Below are 12,761 nucleotides of genomic sequence, written 5' to 3' on the forward strand. Positions count from 1 at the left end.
GCCCCTTGTTCCCTTCTTCCCAGTCCTTCTTGGGCACATCTTGCTGTTTTGTAGAGTAACTGTTTTTTCTGATAGAGGTGCAGGTGCTGTCTAAACACACACTCTACTATATCAACGTTATTTTAAGCTGTTCAGCTGCTTCCAAGTGGTGTGCTGGCATGTCTGGACAGGAAGGGCAAAAGGGACTGTCTTAGCTTGCCAAGAGGAAGAGAACTCAACCTCTGCCTGTTAGTGTTTTTCTTGTGGCATGTGCCCCTCAAGTCTGCCATGTGTGGTACTGTTGGTCCTGGGAGTGCTTGAAATAAAACAAGTGTTTTTTTTTTTTTTTACCTCCTTTTTTTGTTTTGTTCAGATATTCTGCTCATTCAAAAAGCTTAGGTCATGATAGAGGGATGAGGCAAGGGAGAGAATGTGTTTGTGTGCTTGTGTCTTGGTTTGTCAGGGAGTTCATTTGCCTTTCCTGCTGTTTTTGTTTGTTTGTTTGTTTTTGTCTTTGTCATAATCTCAATTATATGGCCTTCCTGATCTGCCCTTAAAAGAAATATTTTTTTCAAAACTTCTGTGGACTTTCTAGATGTCTGTTGGTGATACAGTACATTGGGCTTCAGTTTTAAAGCAAATGGACTACAGTAATGCCAAAATATTGGTTGGAACAAGATTGCTGTGGAGGTATTTCTTTGGTCTCCTCCTGGAAATACTTCAGAGGAGGGGAGAAACTATGGACAACAGCATGGAGGTGACGGGCTGAGCCCCTGCTTAATGCTCTTTACCACTCCCGACCCCACCTTTTTAATATGGACATTTTGTTAATTATCACTATGCAGCAAAGTGAAAATACAGTGAGCGTTAGGTTCTTTTTGTTCTGAATTGTTTCTGATGGATTTGTGTTTATCCAACTGTGGGGTAGCATTGACATTACAAATAACGTATTTTTTTTTCTAAAACGGAACTCTTTTTGCCCTTAGATTTATTTCAGAGTATATACATGGACAAGTAAATTGTCATCAGTATAATAGTTACAGACAAAAAGAATTTGGATCGATTCCCTTTTGCCCATAGGTTGGATGATCAGTAAGTTCAAGAAGTTCACTTTTCTATATAGATAAGTAACCCAAGGAAACAAAATCAGGACTTGCTTAAATCATTGTCATGGGGATGATGTAAGAAAGACATCAAGGCCTTGAAGCATGCCCAGAGAAGGGCAACAAAACTGGTGAGGGGTCTGGAGCACAAGTTCTGTTAGGAGCGGCTGAGGGAGCTGGGGGTGTTTGGGCTGGAGGAGAGGAGGCTCAGGAAGGCCTCATTGCTCTCTGCAACTTCCAAAAGGGAGGTTGTGATGAGGAGGGGATCGGCCTCTTCTCCCAGATAACTAATGATAGGACTCAAGGAAGTGGCCACAAGTTGCACCTGTGAAGATTTAGATTAGGTATCAGGAAAAACTTTTTCTCTCAAAGAGTGGTCAGGTACTGGAATGGCCTGCCCAGGGAGGTGATGGTGCCATCGTCCCTCATAGTGTTCAGGAAGTGCCTGGACAAGGTGCTACAAGATATGATTTGGTAGCTTAGTGGGTCCTGTTGGTGACAGGAGGACGGTTGGACTACATGATTTTGTCGGTCCTTTCCAACCTCATGTTTCTATGATTCTATGAAAATTTTAGGTTTGTTTATTTTGCTGGGCAGGGGAGTAATGGTTGAGCTTTGACAAGTTTTGGAAATAGTACATTCATGTTTGTGGTGTTCTTAGGCTAAAACAGAGTAAGCTTTGGGATTTCCTAGAGTATGCTACTGAGAAAGCTGGCAAAAGCCTTTCAGTGGTTTAAAGGGGAAAAAAAAAATCTTTATCTCTCCTTTATTGCTGTATGCTAGTGCTGCTTTATTTTGGGGGACCTCTTTCTATGCTAAACTTCATGGTTATAAAGCAAGAATAATTGGAATTTAACAAGTGTATTTGAGCTTCTAGTGATTTAAGTAGATGAGTTTTCTGGACCTGTGCGTCCTCAAACTTGCAGTCTGTCTTCCAGATGTTTCTTCTTTTATTCTTCTGGATACATAACTTGCCATCTTAATCTTATCTTCCTTCCACATGATTGATAATGGCTGTGCTCACAATTACTCTACAATTTTTTCTCTCCTCTCTGGTTTGCTCCTTTCTATCCCCTTCACAGAAGGAGATTTTTAATTGACTTGGGAACCTTTCTAGGACACAGAACAGGTTTTGACTATATTTGTAAAGTCTAAAGACAAATTAACCTTATATTTAAAAAGCAATAACACCAGTGGCTTAGGAGGGGCTTTGTGATGAGTTTAACTTAATCTTCTGCCCATTATTCATTTAAAAATGGTAGTTGAAGAGTTGTGGGATTTAATAGCTGATAGTAAGCTACTGAGTTTAAATAAACAGCTCATAAACTAAACCAGACAGGGCGCGCATCATCTCATCTAGCCTAGAGTACCTAGCTGTCCAAAATCAAAACAGATGTTGAGGATGGCCCTACAGTGCTGGGAAAGAAGTAATGGCATTCTGCACATACTCAAAACCAGCATCTAAGGGAATGGCAACCAAGATCGTACTTGCATAAAGCTGTTGAGATGGAAATTATCAACTACAGAACAACCCTTGACAGCTAAAAAGTGAGTCATTTAAGTTAATGGTCTTTCAGATGTGTACACTTATTAGTAAGCTGCGCATTTTCATGTAAACTATTTTCCTGTGGTTTAGGAAGTGGGTAACTCAACAATACTGAAAGCTTAGCTGTGAGATTTTTGACTGACTTGTTTTTTCATGTTCGGGTATCTGTCTCGTAAGTGAGTTTATGAAGTGTGTCAGCTTTTGAACGCTGGAGTCCTAGAGTACTACTGCTCTGGGCTTTTCTCCTTCCTTAGCAGCCAAAAAAAAAAAAAAAAAAAAGAAAGGAAGAGGAGCAAGAGAGGACAGAGCTTATCAGATCTTCCTGTTTTTGTCCATGTTTTATCATGCTTCAGATGTCACTAGCTGTTCCAGTGGCACTAGTGTTAGTGCACAGAACTGTTTTAAGAGTGGGCTTGAGCTGCTTTGCTCCACATGTGTGGAACGGCTGCCCTGGCTGCTGCCTAAGTCCTGGAAGTGGGAAGTGTCTGAGGTGTTTGCCAGGAGGGGAGTGAGGGGGCTGCGGATCGTTGTTGGTGCAAGGGGCACTGGGTGCAGAACAGGTCTTTAACTGAAATTCCAAGTTGTTGGGGAAGCATTAGGGAAGATAAGTGGCTTATTTAATTCACAGTCAAGATATTGCAGGTAAACCTATGCTGCTTCATAGTGTATTCATGATAAGGGGGTTTAAGGATTGGATTGTTACCAGCTGCAGCAATCCATTATATGAAGAAAAAGCCAAGTTCTAAGTGAGCTACTCCTTGCTATGGTGCTAGTTGCTGCTGAAATGTCACCAAGGCATGGTTACTGCCTCTGAAACTGTAGCTGGTCAGGACAGTCTGCACCAGGTGTAGCAGCAACAAGAGAGTTGTGTGGCAGAGAGGTGGCTTGCTTTTTACTGCTGTGTCCATTACATGCAGTTAGGAGACACTTTGGGAGGGAAGAGAACTTGCAGACTACTAGTTACCTTGTAATGGAATTATTTTGGTAGACACACTCAGCTTTGGTGTGCAGGCTATTGGGTTAGAGAAGGAGCTGCTGAGCTACCTCCTGTAAGCACAAATCCCCGTCTTCTCCAGCTCCTATTCGGGGCTGTTGCACAAGGTCAGGTTCCAAGCATGAGCGCCTTGCAGAGCACTCCCAGGAATGGAACCGAGCCCTTGCTGTGCTGTGAGCAGTGCAGTGAGACACTGGGAGAGCGGGGTGGAGGGAAGTGAGGGAGAACCTTTCCCTGAGGACTTGCTGAAGCAAAACAAGGGCAGTCCAGCCAAACAGACCATCATACTACACCACTGTGACTCACCTCGAGCAAACAAGTTTAAGTTGATTTGTGTTCTGGAAGTGCAGAGAGGAAGATTTACAGGCATGGCTTGTAGTCAACAGTCATATGTTTAGAGAGGCCTTAGCTTAACTTCCATTTCTCCTTACTCGGTGATGAAGTGAAAGTGGAGTGAATGTGGAGATGGTTTGGCTGGAAGCAGGGTGTTCGCTGTAGTCAGCATAGTCTCTGGGCAGTTGGTGTGCTGGCAGTCCTTCCTTTCACGTGTCATCCTGTGTCTCCCACAGAGCCTGTCTGTGTCTGCTCTTCTGAGAGGAGCTTGAATAGCTTCTCTACCATTTTTCTGATGCCTGTGATTCTTGCTGGTAGTCATCCTTGCTGAACAGAGGCTGTTGCCTGGGGTAGTAGAGATGAGCAGGCTAGCAAATGATTGTCTCTTTGCACAATCAGAGAATTCTGCGATATTAGGGCATGAAGTAGAAAATAACAACAGGACATGAAATGGCAGAGACAACCTCCTCAGCATCTTTGTTGTGGGTTTTTACTTTTTCTGAAGTGCCGTGGGGTCTCTGAGTTGTGTCTGGATGGCTCTCAGGGTTTGGCAGCAATGACAGCTATTCTCATATCCAAAGAAGTTCAAAAATATCACTGCATCATGTCTTTGCTGACTCTGCAATGCAGCAGTGTTGGGCTGTGAGCCCATATCACAGCGGTAAGATGTAAACCTTCTGACCCAGAAGTAGGAAGAACCAAATGGACAAGACTGAGAGGAGAAGAGAGATGATCATAGAGAAATGCAGATTTTGGGAGATAAAACTTGTATTCTTTTGGTTCCAGTCCTTAACTAGAGAACAGTAATTAGGCCAGAATTATCTTAATTGATTCAGTGCTGCCAAGCTAAAAGTCTACTGCCTTTTAATCAGCATGCAGCATATTCAGGGTCTTTCACACTTGAGGCAAACCTCTCTTTCATTCTGTGTGCAGTGCCACAGTGTACAGGTCTGTACAACACACAATCACTTAGGAAAACCTCTGCACTGGTCATTTTTTGTCTGTGTGTGCTTCCTCTTAAACTGCTTCATCTCTGTTACAAATGTTTTGCTACTTGTGCTCTAAGTGTCTGCACAATATCCACCCATGGTACAACAGGTGTGTTAATGTTTGGGTTTTTTCAGTGCAAATGTCACAACAGGCACAGAATTCACAGAGTTCTGTGGTGACAGGACAGGTCTTGTTCCATGCAGCCTAGCCTTGCGTACAGCTTTCTGCAGCATGAACGTGTCTTGCAAGAGTAGGGCTTGAAAAGCCGGTGGTAAATTCTTGTGGCTTGGCAGTGGCATTAGGACATGTTTTTAGGGAAAAGAAGGTATTTTTAGTAAGGAGTAACATGGAATTTAATGGTTTATGCTCAAGTAAGCTAAAAAGTAGCATTTGAAACTACAGAGGCCCCTGTCTTGAGTAGTATTTAACATGTGGTAATTGATTTATTTGGCACTGTGCACTGAAAGGATGTATTGGTTGCTTATTTGTTTCTGTGATGAGAAGAGGGGTGGACATTGTGTAACTTCTCAGGCTGCAGGGATTATGCAACTGATCCTGTTATTGTGGAGCCCAAGTCCTTCCTACTCCCTGGGCACCAGCTGCTTGTGTTCTGGCTGTGCCTTGTTGTTTTTTCTTTGCTTTAATCATCTTCTCCCCCCATAGCCTAGTGCTTTGGTGAACTCGTTATTTTCTTGCTTGTGTTGCTGTTTCCAGTTCTCCCCAGTGTCAGTGTCTCATTTGGGTTTATTCTTGAGTTCAGTATGCTGCAAAATGCAACTGCCCTTTTGTATTATTCAAACTACAAAATGTATAGAGAAATTTATTTTTTCATGAGACAGAATCACTTGATACTTTATAGAAATATTTAAATAAATAAAGGCATTTGCTCTGATCCAAGTCAAGTTTTACTGCAAACAGCCTTTGCCTAAGCAAAGGTCAAAAGTTACGACTTCCTGTTTTCATGAAATTAAAATGAAGTAAGTAGATGTGTTTTTTGTTGTTGTTTTTTAATCCTTCAGAGGATGGGTCTGGGAGATATTTTGATTTTCAACATCTCTCTCCTGCCCTGCTTCAGAGCACCAGACAATGTACAGTAGTACTGTGCATAAGATGTGGTAGTTGTAAATCTCATGCTTTTACAGATGGGTGATCGTACTGCGGTGTAATAAAGGCAATGCAACCACTGCAGTACAATAACATGCTAAGTGAATTGAAAAAGTGCTGTAAATCTCACCCTATTTGCACTTGATTTTCAGCTCACAGTTTTATGTCATACTGCTTCTGTTTTAGGATTACACAGAGTTGGAGTGCCCATGAGTGGGTCGTGTTGGGACATGTGGCCGTATGGTGTGGGCTGATGGGACTAGGGGCCCTTGTAACCCATCACACCAGACTCCACTTACAGACCAACAGAGCATGTGTGGTCCTGATAGGGGAGGAAAAATGGTGCATTTGTACAGCACTTGACTTGCTATATTTCTTATATTTCTATAGCAAATGTGATCCATATCAGTCATAAATCAGCTATAGCACTTAGTGCCCTATACCAGGGAGTAATTTGGGCATAAAGGCTTTAAAGACGTTTTTGAGATGGCAAGTGTTTTGCTAAGGAGTTGCATGGACTGCTCAGGGTGTGTTTTATTGCTCAGTGTCTGTACCATGGATGAGCATTTGAGTAGATGACAAGTTGTCTTAGGATTTGCACAAGTGCTACCACTCAGGAAATGGTGGTCCTCTTGGCTTGAGCTGTCTTGTTGGAATTACTGAAAGTATGATTCAGTTTGCTTTACAGAGACCCTATGTACAGAAGACATTCTCTTTTGAGACTACAAGACTCGGTGTGTGACGTCTGTTCAATCCTTTCCACTTGTACTTCCACCCCCAAATCTCTCATGGCAGAAACATCAGTTTTGGCTTTCTATCTTTTGCTTCTCGAGAAGGGTCTTGTTCTCAAGAAGTTATCAAGCTAAGTGAGTTCAATCAATTTTTTATGGCCACATGTCACTTGAATATTCCATTATTTCTGCAGTTGGTGAAGACTGTGTTAGAACTCACACCTCAACCCCACAATTCTAGCACCATAAGTCCAGTTGTATTATTGTTACAAAATTTATTTGATGCAGTAATTGAAGGAATTTTAAAATCAGTCTTTAACTTACTTGATGGCTCATAAAGACCTGCCACAAAGTGTGGTCTTATGGTCCTGTACAAAGCTTCTTTGTGGCAAATTTGTTCATACGGTGTTTACAGCTACCAAAACAAACTCCTGAAGGACAGTGAAATGGAATTTGGTATGTGTGGTTTCATTTGGACTTGTGATGCATGTCAGATATACTTTGAAATAAAATTGCTGGTTCAGAAACTTGCATAAGAACTTCACTGAAAGAAAAAGTAATAGTTTTTCTTTCAAAATTTCAAGTTGAGTGACTTAAAAGGAGTCTCTGTCTACCTTGTCTGTGGCAAGAGAAAAAGATGATTATTTGAAAAAAGACGTTGTGATACGGTTTGTTTTGTGCTTCCATATGTCTGCTTTTACCTATGGTTCTTGGTAATGCTCCCCAGTAAGGATTATACACTATACAGCAGTTTTAATGAATACAACAAAGCATGCATAATTTTGAGAGCACAACTGTTTGATCATGGTGATCTACTTCATGAGGTCTGATATGGAATAGTAACTTATTTTTTTTGCTTTTTATACTGAGTCCAAAATAGTCAGCAGTTGAGGCAGAAATCTTAGAAGTTGAGCAATTCAGGAGGAAGTGGCTTCTTGGCTGCCTTGGAGAACGGATGTTTTAATTTTTGTTCTTCAAATCTGATGATTTATTTTCCAAGCTGTAATTGTCACAATCTTTGCTTTTTCTTGACCCTTAGTGTGCTGTTGAATTTGGTTAGTAGAAATTTTATTTTCTGCTGAAGACAATTAAAGGGGTGTTTGTATACAGCGTTCTGACAAGTTGCAGGTAAGGATTAGCACTGATTTTAGGGTGAAAGGGACATTGGAAATGAAGAACAGGTTATTCATACTCAATAGTCTTCATTGATCAGTCTGTTATGGAGCGTGGTTCAAATTTGTTACATAACTAACTACAAATAACATATCCATAATGTTAATTATCTTAAAAGAGGGACTGAACAAATGTATTAGTCCATTGCATCTTCTCTCTTGTAAATCTCACTCATATTACCAGTTAAATAGATGTTAGAATAATTGTTTATCAGAGTAGTACTTGATCGTGCTACTTAAAGCTGGTTTCCACTTAATTATTTGATCAGGAACAAAACCAAAGTGGTGATTTTTCTTTGTAGAAGAGACAGAGGATTTTTTTTTTTTCATTTGTTAAATACTGCAGATGGGTAGTAGAGAAGGAAATTGTTAAAGAAGAGAAAGGATTGGGGTTCACAGATTAAGGAGGAACAGATTCTCCAAAATACATTTCATGGAAGTTGAGTAAGAATACATTCAGGGGAAGGAACTGTATCACCAAGTCAGCTGCTGCATTCCTCTGCTGAAGAATTAGTTGTCCCCTCTCCTTCCATCAGCAAAAAAAAAAATAATAAAATAAAATAAAAAAAAATGCAGAGGGGAGCCCCCCAGCCAACCAAAGCAAAACTTCAGGCCCAAACTTGAAGTTCACACATACACAAACCCTATAACTGCAAATCCTTTAATGACTGATTAAGATGTGATTCTGTGTCTGTGTTAACAGGGAGAACTGTATAACAATGGAAATCTTGAGCTGTTGTTGAACAGTGGAAAGCTGAACTGTTCATCTGCTGGTACATTTCCCTTAACATTTCTCTTGGTGATGACCATGCAGACCTCTCAAGTAGTGAGGTTAGTGGATGTCAGAAGACAGATCGTAATTCCAGGTTGGAAGGTGATGTTTTCTTGACTTGGGTCATTCAGTGATGTTTTTTTTTTTCTTTGTGTCAAAATGTACCCATTTGAAACCATTTGTGTCTGAAACGTACTTCTTGCTGAATCTCTTTTTAGAGATCTTGTGTTTTGAAGCAAAGATTTTAATTCACCCATATTTTGTTATGCCATACATGTCTGGAATCTTGGCAGAACATGTTTTCTTGGTATGGAATATATGCTTTAACAGAAATAAATATTGGAAACTAAATGTTATCTGCATTATCGTGCTTTGCACTTTTTAGGATTGCTGGGCAGTATATATTGAGTTACACAGAGAACAGGGGAATAAAAATGGATATTTTTTTTTACTGGTCTGAGTCTGATCCAAGGTAATAATGATCAAAAATGTGCATTAGAACTTGGGCCAGGAATCTGTCTTTTATAACAGCTCAGAGGAAAGGGGAGGAGGCCGCTGGTGAATGAAATGAGGAACAAATGAGGCTTGTCAGGGGGAGGCAGTAAGGAAAGTAGGTTTGAAATTTGAATATGAATTTAACATCATGAGATCCACTGTGTGGAGACTCTTTTATAAATGCACATGGTTAAAAGTTAGTTGCAGTACCTGAACAAATCAAAGCCCAGCATCTCAGCTTTCTTTTGGTATGTCCCAATTGGGAAGTGAAGTACTTTTCAGAAAGTTAGACTACCACTTTCAAACTGCTGACTGCTACTTTGCATAAAAGAAGGAAGAAACACATTGTGCAGAAATTCTATAGAATCCTATAGAGTTTCTGTAGATGACTTTCAGAGCAACTCCACATAGGTTCTTACTTGGCTTTAGGCCTTGATAGGTGGCACCTTAGTTTCCTTCGGTTGAAGGAAAAGGCAAAATAAATACAAAATAAAGTGAGTGCCAGTAATGAGTAGCATGGTTAGATCTGACCCTCCCCAAAAGGCAGTAGGAGTCTTCAACTTGGGGGTTGCTAAATGAAAAGACGACCTTCTCCCTTGGACACTCCTCTGATTTTACACTTCAGGCTTAGGTGGTCATTGGAGTATCAGGTATTGCTTTAGTCTGGCGATGCTTGTTGGGAAACTGAAGCCTTGTGTAGCTGCACAAGTGCTTTTGAAATCAAAGCTGATGATTTCTGGTGTAGCACGTGGTAGAACAAGTAAGGAAACTTTTATTTTTAGGATTTGTGTGTATCATCACCCTCGGCTTGCTCAGTTGCAGCCATTTCTACACCCAGTGCTGTGAAGCAACGTTGAACAGCAGCATATGCATGAACATTTACATACGTGATGATCAGTGGTCAGGCTGTTCATTGCCTTGACTCTGAGCTGGCAAAACTAGCAAAACAAGGTGTGACCTTCCAAGAAGAGTAGCATTTTATTTAGCAGCGAGGAAACAACTTCTTGGAATATATGCCCTTAAAAGCTTCTAGTCAAAAGTCACTGACCAGAAGGGCCTGTCTCGCAGACCAGCAACCCAGCTTCCTCTGCAAAGCTATTAATTCCCCCCAGCATCACCTGGGTAAGGGCTGTGTAGTACTGAACCAACTGCTCCATACTGTGACTGATGTGAAGCCTTGTTCTGGACTTTTGGGTGAGGGTGCTGATCACAGGATGCCTGTAGGTTAGTGCTGCTGGCCTGGAAGCACAGCTGCCTTTCCATTATCTATCGGGCAGTTGATCCCCATTGCAGATGGAATGCCTACTGGTAGAAAGATTGATTACCATTCCCCCTAAAAACTGACAGAATGCATAGGAAGCTGAAGGATATTGATCACAGCTGGAATCACAGAATCACAGAATTTCTAGGTTGGAAGAGACCTCAAGATCATCGGGTCCAACCTCTGACCTAACACTAACAGTCCCCACTAAACCATATCGCTAAGCTCTACATCTAAACGTCTTTTAAAGACTTCCAGGGATGGTGACTCCACCACTTCCCTGGGCAGCCTGTTCCAATGCCTAACAACCCTTTCACTAAAGAAGTTCTTCCTAACATCCAACCTAAAACTCCCCTAGCACAACTTAACCCCATTCCCCCTCATCCTGTCACCAGGCATGTGGGAGAACAGACTAACCCCCACCTCACTACAGCCTCCTTTGAAGTACCTGTAGAGAGCAATAAAGTCACCCCTGAGCCTCCTTTTTTTCCAGGCTGAACAAGCCCAGCTCCCTCAGCCGCTCCTCATAGGACTTGTTCTCCAGGCCCCTCACCAGCTTCGTTGCCCTTCTCTGGACTCGCTCAAGCACCTCCATGTCCTTCTTGTAGCGTTGGGCCCAAAACTGAACACAGTACTCGAGGTGAGGCCTCACCAGAGCCGAATACAGGGGGACGATCACTTCCCTAGCCCTGCTGGCCACACTGCTTCTGATACAAGCCAAGATGCTGTTGGCCTTCCTGGCCACCTGAGCACACTGCTGGCTCATATTCAGCCGACTATCAGCCATCACTCCCAGGTCCTTCTCTGCCAGGCAGCTCTCCAACCACTCATCTCCCAGCCTGTAGCTCTGCTTGGGGTTATTGCATCCCAGGTGGAGGACCCGGCACTTGGCCTTGTTAAACTTCATGCAGCTGACCTCAGCCCATCGGTGCAGCCTATCCAGATCCTCCTGCAGAGCCTTCCTACCCTTGAGCAGATGCACCTCTCTCAGAGAGGGGTAAGGATCTTTGGTCAGGAGTTGGCAGGGCTGATAGATAGGGCTTTAAACTAGAGTCGAAGGGGGAAGGGGCTAAAACCAGGCACGCTGGTGAAGACCTAAGGGATGGTACGGTAGAATCAGAGGGGCTGTGTGCCAGTGAAGTCCTTCGGTCAGATCCACAAGGTGCTGAGTGTAAGGAGACGCACCTGAAGTGCTTCTACACGAACGCACGCAGTATGAGGAATAAAATGGATGAGCTAGAAGTCCTGGCTCAGTCCCGCAACTACGACATCATCGGCATAAGCGAAACCTGGTGGGATGAGTCCTGTGACTGGGGTGTTGCGATAGATGGTTACAGGCTCTTCAGGAGGGACAGGCAGGGTAGGCGAGGTGGTGGGGTGGCGATGTATGTGAAGCAGGGGCTGGACTGCGCCGAACTTCAGGTCGGCGATGGCAAAGTTGAGAGCCTCTGGGTAAGGATCAAGGGATGAACGAATAAACGGGATGTCGTAGTGGGAGTCTATTACAGACCGCCTGGCCAGGACGATAGCGCTGATAAATTATTCTTTACAGAACTAAGAGAGGCCTCGAGATTAACTCCCCTTGTCCTTATGGGGGACTTCAACTTGCCAGATGTTAACTGGGAGTGCCACATGGCTGACACGAGCAAGTCCAGGAGGTTCATGAAGCACCTAGATGATAACTTCTTGGTGCAGGTGCTAATGGAGCCAACTAGGAAAGGTGCCCTCCTAGACCTGTTGCTAGAAAACAGAGAGGGTCTGGTGGGAGATGTGGTGATTGGTAGCCGCCTCGGTCATAGCGACCATGAAGTGGTTGAGTTCAAAATTTATGGTGACAGAAGGAAAAGTGCCACCAAAACCTCATCCCTAGATATGGGGAAAGCGGACTTCAGGCTGCTCAGGGAACTAGTCAGCAAGGTCCCCTGGGAAACTGCTCTTGAAGGCCTCGATGTCCACCAGTGCTGGTCACTCTTTAAGCGATGCCTCCTAGAAGCACAAGATCAGGCAATTCCAAAATATCGCAAGTCAGGCAGGCGGGGCAGGAGGCCGGCGTGGCTGACCAGGAACATTCTAATGGAGATTAGGCGGAAACAGAGAGTGTTTCACTACTGGAAGGAGGGCCAGGTGTCATGGAAAGAATACAGGGATGCTGTTCGTGTTTGTAGGGAGAAAGTTCGTGTGGCCAAAGCACACCTAGAGTTGAAGCTGGCTGTGTCTGTGAGAGAAAATAAAAAGGGTTTTTTTAGATATGTGAATGGAAAAAGGAGAACTAAAGAATACA

General features: G+C 42.9%; 1 protein-coding gene across 8 annotated transcripts in view; it reads left to right on the forward strand.

The window, feature by feature from the left end:
- WDFY3 (WD repeat and FYVE domain containing 3) overlaps window positions 1–12,761 on the forward strand; it is a 190,970-nt gene that overhangs the window by 13,035 nt on the left and 165,174 nt on the right. The window lies entirely within an intron of this gene.

This window comes from Aythya ferina, assembly GCF_964211825.1.
Source record: "Aythya ferina genome assembly, chromosome: 4".
Classification (NCBI taxonomy): domain Eukaryota; kingdom Metazoa; phylum Chordata; class Aves; order Anseriformes; family Anatidae; genus Aythya; species Aythya ferina.